The sequence below is a fragment of the Bufo gargarizans genome, chromosome 5 (assembly GCF_014858855.1).
Source record: "Bufo gargarizans isolate SCDJY-AF-19 chromosome 5, ASM1485885v1, whole genome shotgun sequence".
NCBI lineage: Eukaryota > Metazoa > Chordata > Amphibia > Anura > Bufonidae > Bufo > Bufo gargarizans.
This window is the reverse complement of record NC_058084.1, coordinates 49,705,713-49,717,767: the sequence shown is the minus strand read 5'-3', so window position 1 is coordinate 49,717,767 and position 12,055 is coordinate 49,705,713.

The following is a 12,055-nucleotide window of genomic DNA, read 5'->3' as shown; positions in this document are numbered from 1 at the left end:
GACATGCAAGGATTTAGACAACCCACTATTCAAAACGTCAACCACCGCAGCGTTATCAGTAATAAACAAGACAGAGCGATTTACCCAGTTACTGCCCCACACATGGGCGGCTACCACGATGGGGTACAGTTCGAACAGTGCTGAGGAATGTAGGAAACCTGGGATCTGTCTCACCTCAGCCGGCCATTCGTCTGCGACCCAGTGGGTGCCAAAAATAGCAGCAAACCCTGAGCTAGCAGCTGCATCAGAAAACACTACCGGGGATTGGCTGGACAACTCAGGGATAAACAAAGACACCCCATTCCACTGGCAAAGAAAGTGGTCCCACATGTGAAGGTCTGCCAAGGCCTGACTGTCCAGACGCACTGGGCTGTCTTGTTCCGGGGCCGTGGCAAGAAGCACCAGCAACCGGGAGATGAATGACCTGCCCTGCGGGATGATGCGCATGGCGAAATTCAACATGCCCAGTAGCGACTGTAAGTCCGCCTTGGTGACCACCGTTGTGACAGAAAACCTGTGGATGACTTCCCTAATCCTAACTAACTTGTCTGACGGCAACCTGGCTAACATGTCCTGCGAGTCAAGCTCAATGCCCAGGAAGGTGATGACTGTGGACGGGCCTTCGACTTTCTTGGGGGAGACTGGTACACCTAGCTGGGAGAAACACCTCAGTAACTTCCCCAAGCCTAGGGGAGCTGCCCCTGGCCTCTCAATCAGCAGGAAGTCATCTAGATAATGGATGACAAACTCGCAGCGGACTTTTTGTTCTAAAATCCAATGAAGGGCCTGAGCCAGCTGATCAAAGAGCCAGGGGCTGCTCTTAGAACCGAAGGTAAGCTTGGTGGAGAAATAATATTGGTCCTTCCACTTAATGCCGTGCCACTGCCAGAGCGCTGGCATAATGGGAAGTAACTTAAAGGCGTCCGAAATATCAGCCTTGGACAACATCGCTCCGGGCCCTAACTGTAAAATAATGGCGATGGCCTGATCGATGGAAGAATACCTCATGCCCACTTCCTCAGAAGGGATAAGGGAGTTAAGACTAGGGACATGGGAACCATGTGGGGCTGACAGGTCGATGATGAGTCTCTCCTTCTTACTAAATTTGCCCGTGACCACCCCCACAGGACTAACTCTCCACCGCTGAAAGGGGGGCACCTCAAAAGGACCGATCAAGAAACCCTTGCCCAACTCGGACTCTATTAGTTTGTCAACAGACTCGGGGTTCCTGTCGGCAGACTGGAGATTCTTGCACTCATACGTGTATTCGGGTGTCGTGATCAACCCCGTATGAAAGCCCTTGCAGAATCCAGCAACTAGAAACTGCACGAACCCTGGATTATGGTGTCCCTGCAAAAACTTTAGTAAACAATCGGTATTGATCACACTCATGTAGGCTTTAACTGATTTTAATGAGCATGCAGCTCTGGGGTGGGCCCTAAAGCAATTGGTACAGATATGTAGCAGACGGCATTGACCAAAATTACAAGACCCGAAATTAAAATTATTACAAATCTGGGACCTACCCAACTGCACGATGGGCCGGCCTAACTTGTCGACTGAGCTGGGAGGTCTGAACACATCGAGTGGCCCAGCCGACGAGCCGGAAGGGAAAGACTGAGCACTGATGGCTGATTTGTGGCACCACTCGGTAGAGTGGAAGATGGACTGACAGGCCGAACAGGAGGGAGCTTTAAGACCCGCAAAATGCCGGCAAAATAATTCAGTATCCAAGTTGGACCAATCTGTAACATAACCAAACTGAGTAAAAGCCGCAGCTGCCTTGGCCGAGAAAGAACAATGGTAATCATAAAACGAAACCCCTCCGTACTTATGACCCAACTCCGTCACACGAAAAAGGTACAGATCAAGTTCCTCCCTCCTATCCGGCCTAGCAGAACATATAACATCTCTGAAAAGGCTAAATGCCATGACAAATTCGGGAATTGTTAATTTGCGGTTAAGCCTGTGGTCGCAGCCTCTCAGTACCACCGAGACTTCCCCGCAAGCTATAACCTTATTATCGGACAAATCCCTGGAAGCTATCAGTAAAGATGCAAGGTTAACATCCCTACCCTCTAGGATGTCTTTCCTGACGTTGGTCGGGACAAAATGAGAGCGAGCCACATTGGGAACAGCCAGGGTAGTACGGGTTTCCCCTAGAGCAGAGGTAGTGGCTACCGGAACCTCAGGGGGGGGAGCAGGAACGACCGAGTCGCGAGACTCAACTGACTCCAACCTCGCTTGTAAGGAAGTTACAGCTGCCGTAAGGCCGTTCAGCATGACATGTAGCTGCGCGAGCGATGTTTGCACCGTGGACATGGGGAGTACATCTTGACTGGACGCCACAGAGTCTTTCCACAATCTATATAATTCCGCCTTCCTGGCGGCAGCCGGGAAGGGGATACCCTTCTTTGTCAGTTCCGACATGAGCCTAGGGATAGTCCAAGCTCTCAGAGAAGGTAAACTGCCCCCTTCAGACACTCCTGCCACATTCTCATCCACAGACGCCTCGACAATGTCCGATGCGTGCGACATCACAGCTGTGGAAACAGTAACATAAATGACCGGCTACACTGGACGACCGCCAGCACCAGTGACCTGCCCAGCCGTGTATAGAAAGGTGACCCGCCCCCGTGTAGCTCCACACATTAACACCAGAAGGATCGTGAGGAAGTGGACCGTAACCGACACCCAGAAGTACCATGCAGAGAGAACATGATATACTTACCGGTTTGGAAAACTATAGAAAGACCACCGCGGGGAGTTAGTAAACAATGCAACCTGAACGTGAGACAGTGCATGAGACACGACCCCGCTAGTACGGCCTCTTCACCCCCTACCCCCGCATGTACCCCTACTACCTTGCCGACAGGCCACAACCTCAGGATGTAAGACAGACTAGGACCTAGAAGCAAAACAATAAGCATCAACTCTGGATGTGCACGTGTAGCAACTAACCAAGCGAAAAAGTAAGACATGAAGACGTGGTAGTGAACCTAGAGAGCAGCCGGTAGGAGGAGGCCAGCCGACGGCTAACACCCGTTCCCCCTGACCCATTCCCCCTATCTATGCGGCACGGCGGCCCGTGCCAGACTTTAATGCAGGTGAGGGGCGGGGCCACCGCACCGCCCACGCCCCCCAACGATAACCACGTGGGGAGCGCGAAACTCCCTGGCATCGTGGGACGGCGCGGGGGGATTCTCTCTGCTCGGTGGCCCCCGCCCCACACGAACACCATTCGTGAGCCACGTGGGGAGCACGCGCGACTCCCTGATAGAGCGCCCGGTGCGGGGGAGCCCTTCGACGTCCATGGGCCGACCCACCTGCCGGCCGGGCGCTTCTATCGCGTGGGGAGCAGCTCAGCTCCCTGGCATGAACCGGTAAGGGGGGGAGGCCAGACTAACGTGGGCCCCGCCCCCACCGGTCAGTGAAATGTTGCCACGTGGGGGGCCGCACCGTTCCCTGGCAGAGCGCCCAGTGCGGGGGAGCCCCCCATAGCCTAAGGGGCTGACCCTCCGCCGGCTGGGCACTCCACCACGTGGGGACACGGCGCAACCCCCTGACATAGAGCCGGGCAGGGGGAGGCTCTAAACATCAAAGCCCCGCCCCCCCCCGGAAAATAAGCGTGCCACGAGGGGGGCAGCACTGCTCCCAGGTAGAGCGCCCAGAGCGGGGGACCCCCATTGCCTAAGAGGCTGACCCTCCGCCGGCTGGGCGCTCCACCACGTGGGGACCCAGCGCAACCCCCTGACACATAGCCGGGCAGGGGGAGGTCCGAAACATCCTGGCTCTGCCCCCCGCCGGACAAACGAGCATGCCACATGTTCCCAAGCAGAGCGCACAGTGCGGGGGAGCCCCCCTTCGCCTAAGGGGCTGGCCCGCCGCCGGCTGTGCGCTCCGCCGCGTGGGGAGTCAGCGCGGCCTCCTGACACATTACCGGAGCGGAGAGCTCCCCGGCGTGCACCGCCCCCGGCTGCAAGCGGTCTCACCGGCACTCCGAGGGGGGGGGGAGAAGAGTTCCCCTCCGGTCACAAGATTGTCCGGAGCACGGGGTCCTCACTCACCAAGGGGCCGACCGTGCTGACCGGACCCGAATGTCCTTACCCTCGCCTGCAGGATCGATACCAGGTACGTGCTCTATCAGGAACGCTGAACGACGTACAAGGTGGGAGGGGTGCTAGCCGTTGAAGTAGGCAGCCCAGCCCCTCCCACAAATCCAGGCCAATGAATCGGCCTTACACTTGTTTCTTGGCTTTCTCTTGGCTCCCCAGAACTGACTCTTTCTATCAGTAACAGCACCCTCAGCCCAAAAGCTGTTCCTTTCCACGGTTACATTATCCCATCCCACTACCACTGGCAAAGACACCCTATGTTGAGTCACCATCTGCCCTCCAGTGATGTTCTCCAGGCCTTGCTGGCAATAGCACCTATCACCTATGGGTCCCCAAAAGCACACTAGGCGACCCACTAGGCCAGTGATGGCTAACCTTGGCACTCCAGCTGTGGTGAAACTACGACTCCCATGATGCTCCATTTATTTCTATAGAGTTCTGGGAGCAGCCAAGCAAGGGGGGCATCTTGGGAGTTGTAGTTTTACCACAGCTGGAGTGCCAAGGTTAGCCATCACTGCACTAGGCAGTATCTCCACAGGCTCCTTGTCACTCATGGAGTAGTATAATCACCGCTATCCATCCCAGGGAAGATTCAGGTTCATTCCATTCCAGCAAGTGTAGGTAAAAGAATCAAAACAGAAAGGAATCGAGCTCCACAGGAATGAAAATTAAAATATCCTTCTTTATTTAAAAAAGAGAAATGAGAAAAAAGGGCTTATTAGCTGTTGTGTGGTGAAGTGAAAAAATGACAGCCCTTTTTGTCGTGTATTAGTGGCAAAAAATATATATATTTGCCGTTCAGCGGTGCAGTTATATGTTCTAAAGCCCTTTTTGGCGTGTATTAGTGGAAAAATAAAGGGCTTATTTGGCGTTGTGTGGTGAAGTGAGAAAATTACAGACTTTCTTGGGGTGTTTTAATTTCTTTTCTATTTATTTATTTGATCTACCAGTATGTCAATTCTAGCAAACCGTTCTTGTTATTGGGGGGCAAGTGCTGGGTGATACAGCCATTAACAGGGTTTATTACAAGGAAATATTTCTATGTCTTATTTGCCCTTGTGCGGTGCAGTTATACGTTCTAAAGCATTGTTTGGTGTGCATTATTTGGAAAAAAGGGCTTATTAGCCGTTGTGTGGTGAAGTGAGAAAATTACAGCCCTTTTTGGCATGTGTTAGTGGCAAAAAATATATATATTTGCCATTCAGCGGTGCAGTAAGGCTTCGTTCACATCACCGTTCAGCCTTTCCATTCTCCTGTTCCGTTTAGGGGCAGGAGAATGGAAAGGACGAATAAGCACATAACTGACGCCAAACTGAGCCCTTAGGACCCTATAGACTATAATGGGGTCCGTTATGTTTCCGCTCAGAAATTGATTTTTAAGCGGAGACAAAAGTCCTGCATGCACAACTTTTGTCTCCGCTTAAAAATCATCTTCTGAGCGGAAACATAACGGACCCCATTATAGTCTATGGGGTCCTAAGGGCTCAGTTTGGCGTCAGTTATGTGCTTATCCGTCCTTTCCATTCTCCTGCTCCTAAACAGAGCAGGAGAACGGAAAGGCTGAACGGTGATGTGAACGAACCCTTATATGTTCTAAAGCCCTTTTTGGAGTGTATTAGTGGAAAAAAAGCACTTATTAGCCGTTGTGTGGTGAAGTGAGAAAATTACAGACTTTTTTGGGGTGTTTTAATTTCCTGTCTATTTATTTATTTGATCTAACAGTATGTCACACATAGAAGTGACAGGCCCTGCACAGGCCCTGACTAAATGTTTCTGGCACAGGTCGCAGCAGAGTAAGGGGGCGTGGCAGCAGGAGTCGCAGTGAGAAGCCTGAACTCCCGGTGTCATCTAGCGGTCATGTCTTGACCAGCAATGCAGCGGTTCTTGAATGGTTGACTCGGTCATCCACTTCATCACAAGTGACATCTGACACCCCCAGCCAAGAGTCGTGGGTTCTCTGACACAACCCTTAGTTGGCAAGGCCCAGGAGCAGGCCCTGTGCCCTCACCTGTCCTCAACATGCCTCTGTCCTTTTCTGTTCCCTCAGCCAGAGAAGTATTATATGCTGTGGGCTCAGCCCCACTATACAGCGAGGACGAGCTACTAGAGGTCAGTCAGCAGCTACTGCCCAGCCAAGATGTGGAGGAGATATCCGCCGCTTCCTCCAGTAGGTGGGCAAGTAGTGATGAGGAGAGTGGCGTGGGAGCTGGTGTTGCAAGTGGTGAGGCTTCTGACCCAGAGACAGTTGAGGAGGACATCAGTGACGTGCAGACAGTACTCGATGATGATGATGTAGCTGATCGCACTTGGAAGCAGGGTGAATTAGGGGCTTTATCATCATTAGGCTACATGCACACGACCGTATTTTGTTTCAGTGTCCGATCCGTTTTTTTTGCGGATAGGATGCGGACCCATTCATTTCAATGGGTCCGCAAAAAACAAGGACAGCACACAGTGTGCTGTCAGCATCAGTATGTCCGTTCCGTTGCTCCGCAAAAAAAATAGTGCATGTCCTATTTTTTTCTAGTTTGCGGACAAGGATAGGCATTATTACAATGGATCCGCCCAAAAAACGGATACGCAAAAAAAACGGATGCCATACGGAATGTCATCCGTTTTTTTTGCGGAACCGCAATTTGCGGACCGCAAAACACACACGGTCGTGTGCATGTAGCCTAAGGAGAAGAGGGAGGCAGCTTGCCCGTGAGGTAGCGGCGGAGCCAGTAGGTCGCTAGCGTGGCTGGAAGTCAGCAGGGTGGCATCAGTGGGAGGGCGGGAGCCAAACGTGCTGCACCTCGTTTGACTGGGCGAAGGAGGAACTGCTCCTTGTCTTTCACCAAGAAATCGAATCCTGGCTTTCTCCACAACAACTCAAAATCGGAACCTTGGTGACAACAGAAAGAACATGGTGTCGGTGCTGCATCAAGGAGGGCTGAGCCATGCGCCCTGCATGGCACACGTGTTCAATCTGGTTGTCAAGCGGTTCATGAAGTCTTCCACCCATCTGCAAGACATCCGAAAAATGACCAGGAAACTTTGCATGCACTTCAGCCACTTGTGCACCGTAAAGCACACCCTCCTTGAGCTGCAGCGGCAGAACAGCATCCCCCAACATAGGCTGATATGCGACTTTACACCTGTTTGAATTCCACCCTCCATATGTTGGACCAACAATACGAACAGAGAAAGGCCATAAACGATTTCTTGATGATCCAAGCGGACAGGAGTACTCCGCTGTGTAACTTCGATGTTAGCCGGGCCCTCTGTGCTCACTTTCCCCTCTGGTGGGGGATGGGAGAAGTCCCAGCTCCATCAGCAGTAACTTTGGGTCTAGAGTCGCTGATGAGCAGCTTTCTTCACCCACCAAGTAAAGTAACTACTCACCACCAGCAGCTAGACCTGGAGCAGTACCTGAACCAGCAGGTGGTGGCATACTTGGACAGCACCCTGCGACCCCACTTTGAATATCCGCTGGACTACTGGGCAGCCAAACTGGATTTGTGGCCGCAACTGGCATCGTTTGCTGTTCTATGGTTCATACGTCTGGAGGTGGTAAGATTGAACCTACCATCTTTATTAGACAACTTTCTAGGTGGGTCGATTAGGATCCAGTATTTTTAGCACACTCACTGTTTCTGTCTCTATAGTGATTTCTATTGCATATTTAGTAAAAGTTATGTTTTATATTGTAAGATAAATCCGGTCCACGTTGTAGTTTAATGATATATATTGGTGTGTGACGGTATACCTCGACACTTGTGAATTTAAGTGCATTGAGGTTGTTGTACAATTTTTGATCAACCTCACCACTATGTCATAGGGCCACTCTGTGGACTTCTCATGCTGTTACCACCCTCCCCACTTCATGATTGGCCACTATTTTGCCTTTTTGGCTTGGCTGACATAATCATTTATTTGATCCTTCTTCTGATCTGTCAGGAGGAAGGAAAAATGAGACGCACAACGGATCCTGTCTATGTAACAGCTGTAAGGTCTGCATGATATGGTCCCTATTTTGCATCAGAAGCTTATGATTTGGTAGCCAAAAGCAGGAGTGGGTACAAAACACAGAAGACATGCAAATATTCCATTCACGTGTTATCTCTGTTTTGGATCCACTACTGTTTTGTTTTTGCTTTAGCAATACTGATGGATACTGAATAAATGCTGACCAAGTGAAGGTGGATGCTCCACAGAGAGGATCCGTTTTTTGGGGGTTATTGTTCTGACGGATCAAGGGCAAAATAATCAGTGACGTCAACACAAACTTACTGCTGACACCCTCTCCACTCAGGGGGGCTCTACTTGTATAAGTGTTTAATAGAATAGGTTCTGTAGACATCTATGTGGAATCAGCTGACGACGCTGTAAAAGGAGTGCACTTCTTCTTGACACTAACATTGACCTGTTAGGCTCTGTTCACACTTGAGTTATTCAGACAGTTTTGGCCCTGTAACTGCCTAAATAAGTGAAGTGTGCAGTGATTCTAAGAGCGACGCCTGTCATCTGCATGTCATACTGACTTACAGTATTGTTTCACTACCACAGCAGACTCCCTATGTGTGTTACTGCAAGGCACAGTGTTCTACACCACTATAAAGGCTCTCTGCAGCCAGGAAATAGCAGTTTTTTAGCATGATTCACCACAAATAAACTCGGATCGAACCAAATTTTTTAGAAAAATTCGGCGAACCGGCCGAATCGAATTTTTTTGAAATTCGCTCATCTCTATTTAGAACATTAAAAAAATCACAGGTAACAATAGTGAGTACAAATGACATGTTTCCATCAACTAAGCAAGATTCCTAACCATTAATGTACACTCTTCATTAGGTGGTGCCACGTGAGACAATTGCCTCACCTCGCCCCAGTGGCGGTGTGCTCCTGATTGTGGTGGAGCTGGATTGTTTTCTGTTATGGTTCCTAGTCACTCACTCCAGCCCACTGTTACTATCACAATGCACAATCTATTCTCGCCTCCAGCTCACTGTCATGGACATACACAGGCCTAACAACTACATATACCAATCCCAGGTCTTCTAGCAACCAACAAGCAGGTTATCTGCATTCTGTTCCATCAAGTGCCAAAACACTCTCATCAGGCAGTTACTTGCCATATTTGAACCTTACATAGTTACATGATTAATACGGTTGAAAAAAGACATAAATCCATCAAGTTCAACCAAGGGATGGGTGGGGACACAAATCCAAGAAGGAAATGAAACTAAGATTTCCACACAATTTCATAAGCATTAATTTAATTTACTTTTAAGAATTCATCTAAACCCTTTTTAAAACTGTTCCTGCTGTGACCACATCCTGAGAAAGTCTATTCCACAGATTTACAGTTCTTACAGTATAGAAGCGTTGACACTTCTGGAGACTGAACTTTTTCTTCTCCAGTCGGAGGCAGTGCCCCCTTGTCTTTTGAGGGCATTTTACATGGAACAGTTTTTCACCGTATTTTTTGTATGGCCCAAAACTGAACTGCGTATTCCAGATGAGGCCGCACCAACGCTTTGTAAAGTTGTAATATTTAGGGATGAGCGAACTCGAACTGTATAGTTCGGGTTCGTACCGAATTTTGGGGTGTCCGTGACACGGACCCGAACCCGGACATTTTCGTAAAAGTCCGGGTTCGGGTTCGGTGTTCGTCGCTTTCTTGGCGCTTTTGTGACGCTTTCTTGGCGCTTTTTGAAAGGCTGCAAAGCAGCCAATCAACAAGCGTCATACTACTTGCCCCAAGAGGCCGTCACAGCCATGCCTACTATTGGCATGGCTGTGATTGGCCAGAGCACCATGTGACCCAGCCTCTATTTAAGCTGGAGTCACATAGCGCCGCCCGTCACTCTGCTCTGATTAGCGTAGGGAGAGGTTGCGGATGCGACAGTAGGGCGAGATTAGGCAGATTAACTCCTCCAAAGGACTTCACTTGATTAATCGATCGATCTGCAGCTGTGCATCATTGAGCTGCTGAAATTCAAATGCTCACTCACTGTTTTTAGGCTGCCCAGACCGTTTGTCAGTCACTTTTTTCTGGGGTGATCGGCGGCCATTTTGTGTCTTGTGCGGTGCTGCGACCAAGTGCATCCAAGCTGCGACCAAGTGCATTTAACCCTCAATGGTGTGGTTGTTTTTTGGCTAAAGCCTACATCAGGGTGAAGCTGTCACACCAAGTGCATTTAACCAGCAATAGTCTGTTCATTTTTTTGGCCATATACTAAATCAGGGGCAAGCTGCGCCTGTCACCAAGTGCATTTAACCCTCAATGGTGTGGTTGTTTTTTGGCTAAAGCCTACATCAGGGTGAAGCTGTCACACCAAGTGCATTTAACCAGCAATAGTCTGTTCATTTTTTGGCCATATACTACATCAGGGGCAAGCTGCGCCCGTCACCAAGTGCATTTAACCCTCAGTAGTGTGGTGCGTCAAGCTGTGACACCAAGTGCATTTAACCAGCAATAGTCTGTTCATTTTTTGGCCATATACTAAATCAGGGGCAAGCTGCGCCCGTCACCAAGTGCATTTAACCAGCAATAGTGTGGTTATTTTTTGGCCATATCCCAGTCTAATTCTGTCACTAAACCCATACCTGTCACCCAGCGCCTAAATACTAGGCCTCAAATTTATATCCTGCTAAATCTCTCGTTAACGCTGTCCTGTTGTGGCTGGGAAAGTTATTTAGTGTCCATCAAAGCACATTTTTTGTTCTGGGTTGAAATACAATTCCCAATTTAGCAATTTCATAATTTAGTGGTTTCTGCTATATCAGAGCTATTTGAAATCTATCCCTAAAAGGGTATATAATATTCAAGGTGCACATTGGGTCATTCAGAATAACTTCACACACACCCGCTACTGTGTATTTCCAAGTCTAATTCTGTCACTAAACCCATACCTGTCACCCAGCGCCTAAATACTAGGCCTCAAATTTATATCCCGCTAAATCTCTCGTTACCGCTGTCCTGTTGTGGCTGGGAAAGTTATTTAGTGTCCGTCAAAGCACATTTTTTGTTCTGGGTTGAAATACAATTCCCAATTTAGCAATTTCATAATTTAGTGGTTTCTGCTATATCAGAGCTATTTGAAATCTATCCCTAAAAGGGTATATAATATTCAAGGTGCACATTGGGTCATTCAGAATAACTTCACACACACCCGCTACTGTGTATTTCCAAGTCTAATTCTGTCACTAAACCCATACCTGTCACCCAGCGCCTAAATACTAGGCCTCAAATTTATATCCTGCTAAATCTCTCGTTAACGCTGTCCTGTTGTGGCTGGGAAAGTTATTTAGTGTCCGTCAAAGCACATTTTTTGTTCTGGGTTGAAATACAATTCCCAATTTAGCAATTTCATAATTTAGTGGTTTCTGCTATATCAGAGCTATTTGAAATCTATCCCTAAAAGGGTATATAATATTCAAGGTGCACATTGGGTCATTCAGAATAACTTCACACACACCCGCTACTGTGTATTTCCAAGTCTAATTCTGTCACTAAACCCATACCTGTCACCCAGCGCCTAAATACTAGGCCTCAAATTTATATCCTGCTAAATCTCTCGTTAACGCTGTCCTGTTGTGGCTGGGAAAGTTATTTAGTGTCCGTCAAAGCACATTTTTTGTTCTGGGTTGAAATACAATTCCCAATTTAGCAATTTCATAATTTAGTGGTTTCTGCTATATCAGAGCTATTTGAAATCTATCCCTAAAAGGGTATATAATATTCAAGGTGCACATTGGGTCATTCAGAATAACTTCACACACACCCGCTACTGTGTATTTCCAAGTCTAATTCTGTCACTAAACCCATACCTGTCACCCAGCGCCTAAATACTAGGCCTCAAATTTATATCCAGCTAAATCTCTCGTTAACGCTGTCCTGTTGTGGCTGGGAAAGTTATTTAGTGTCCGTCAAAGCACATTTTTTGTTCTGGGTT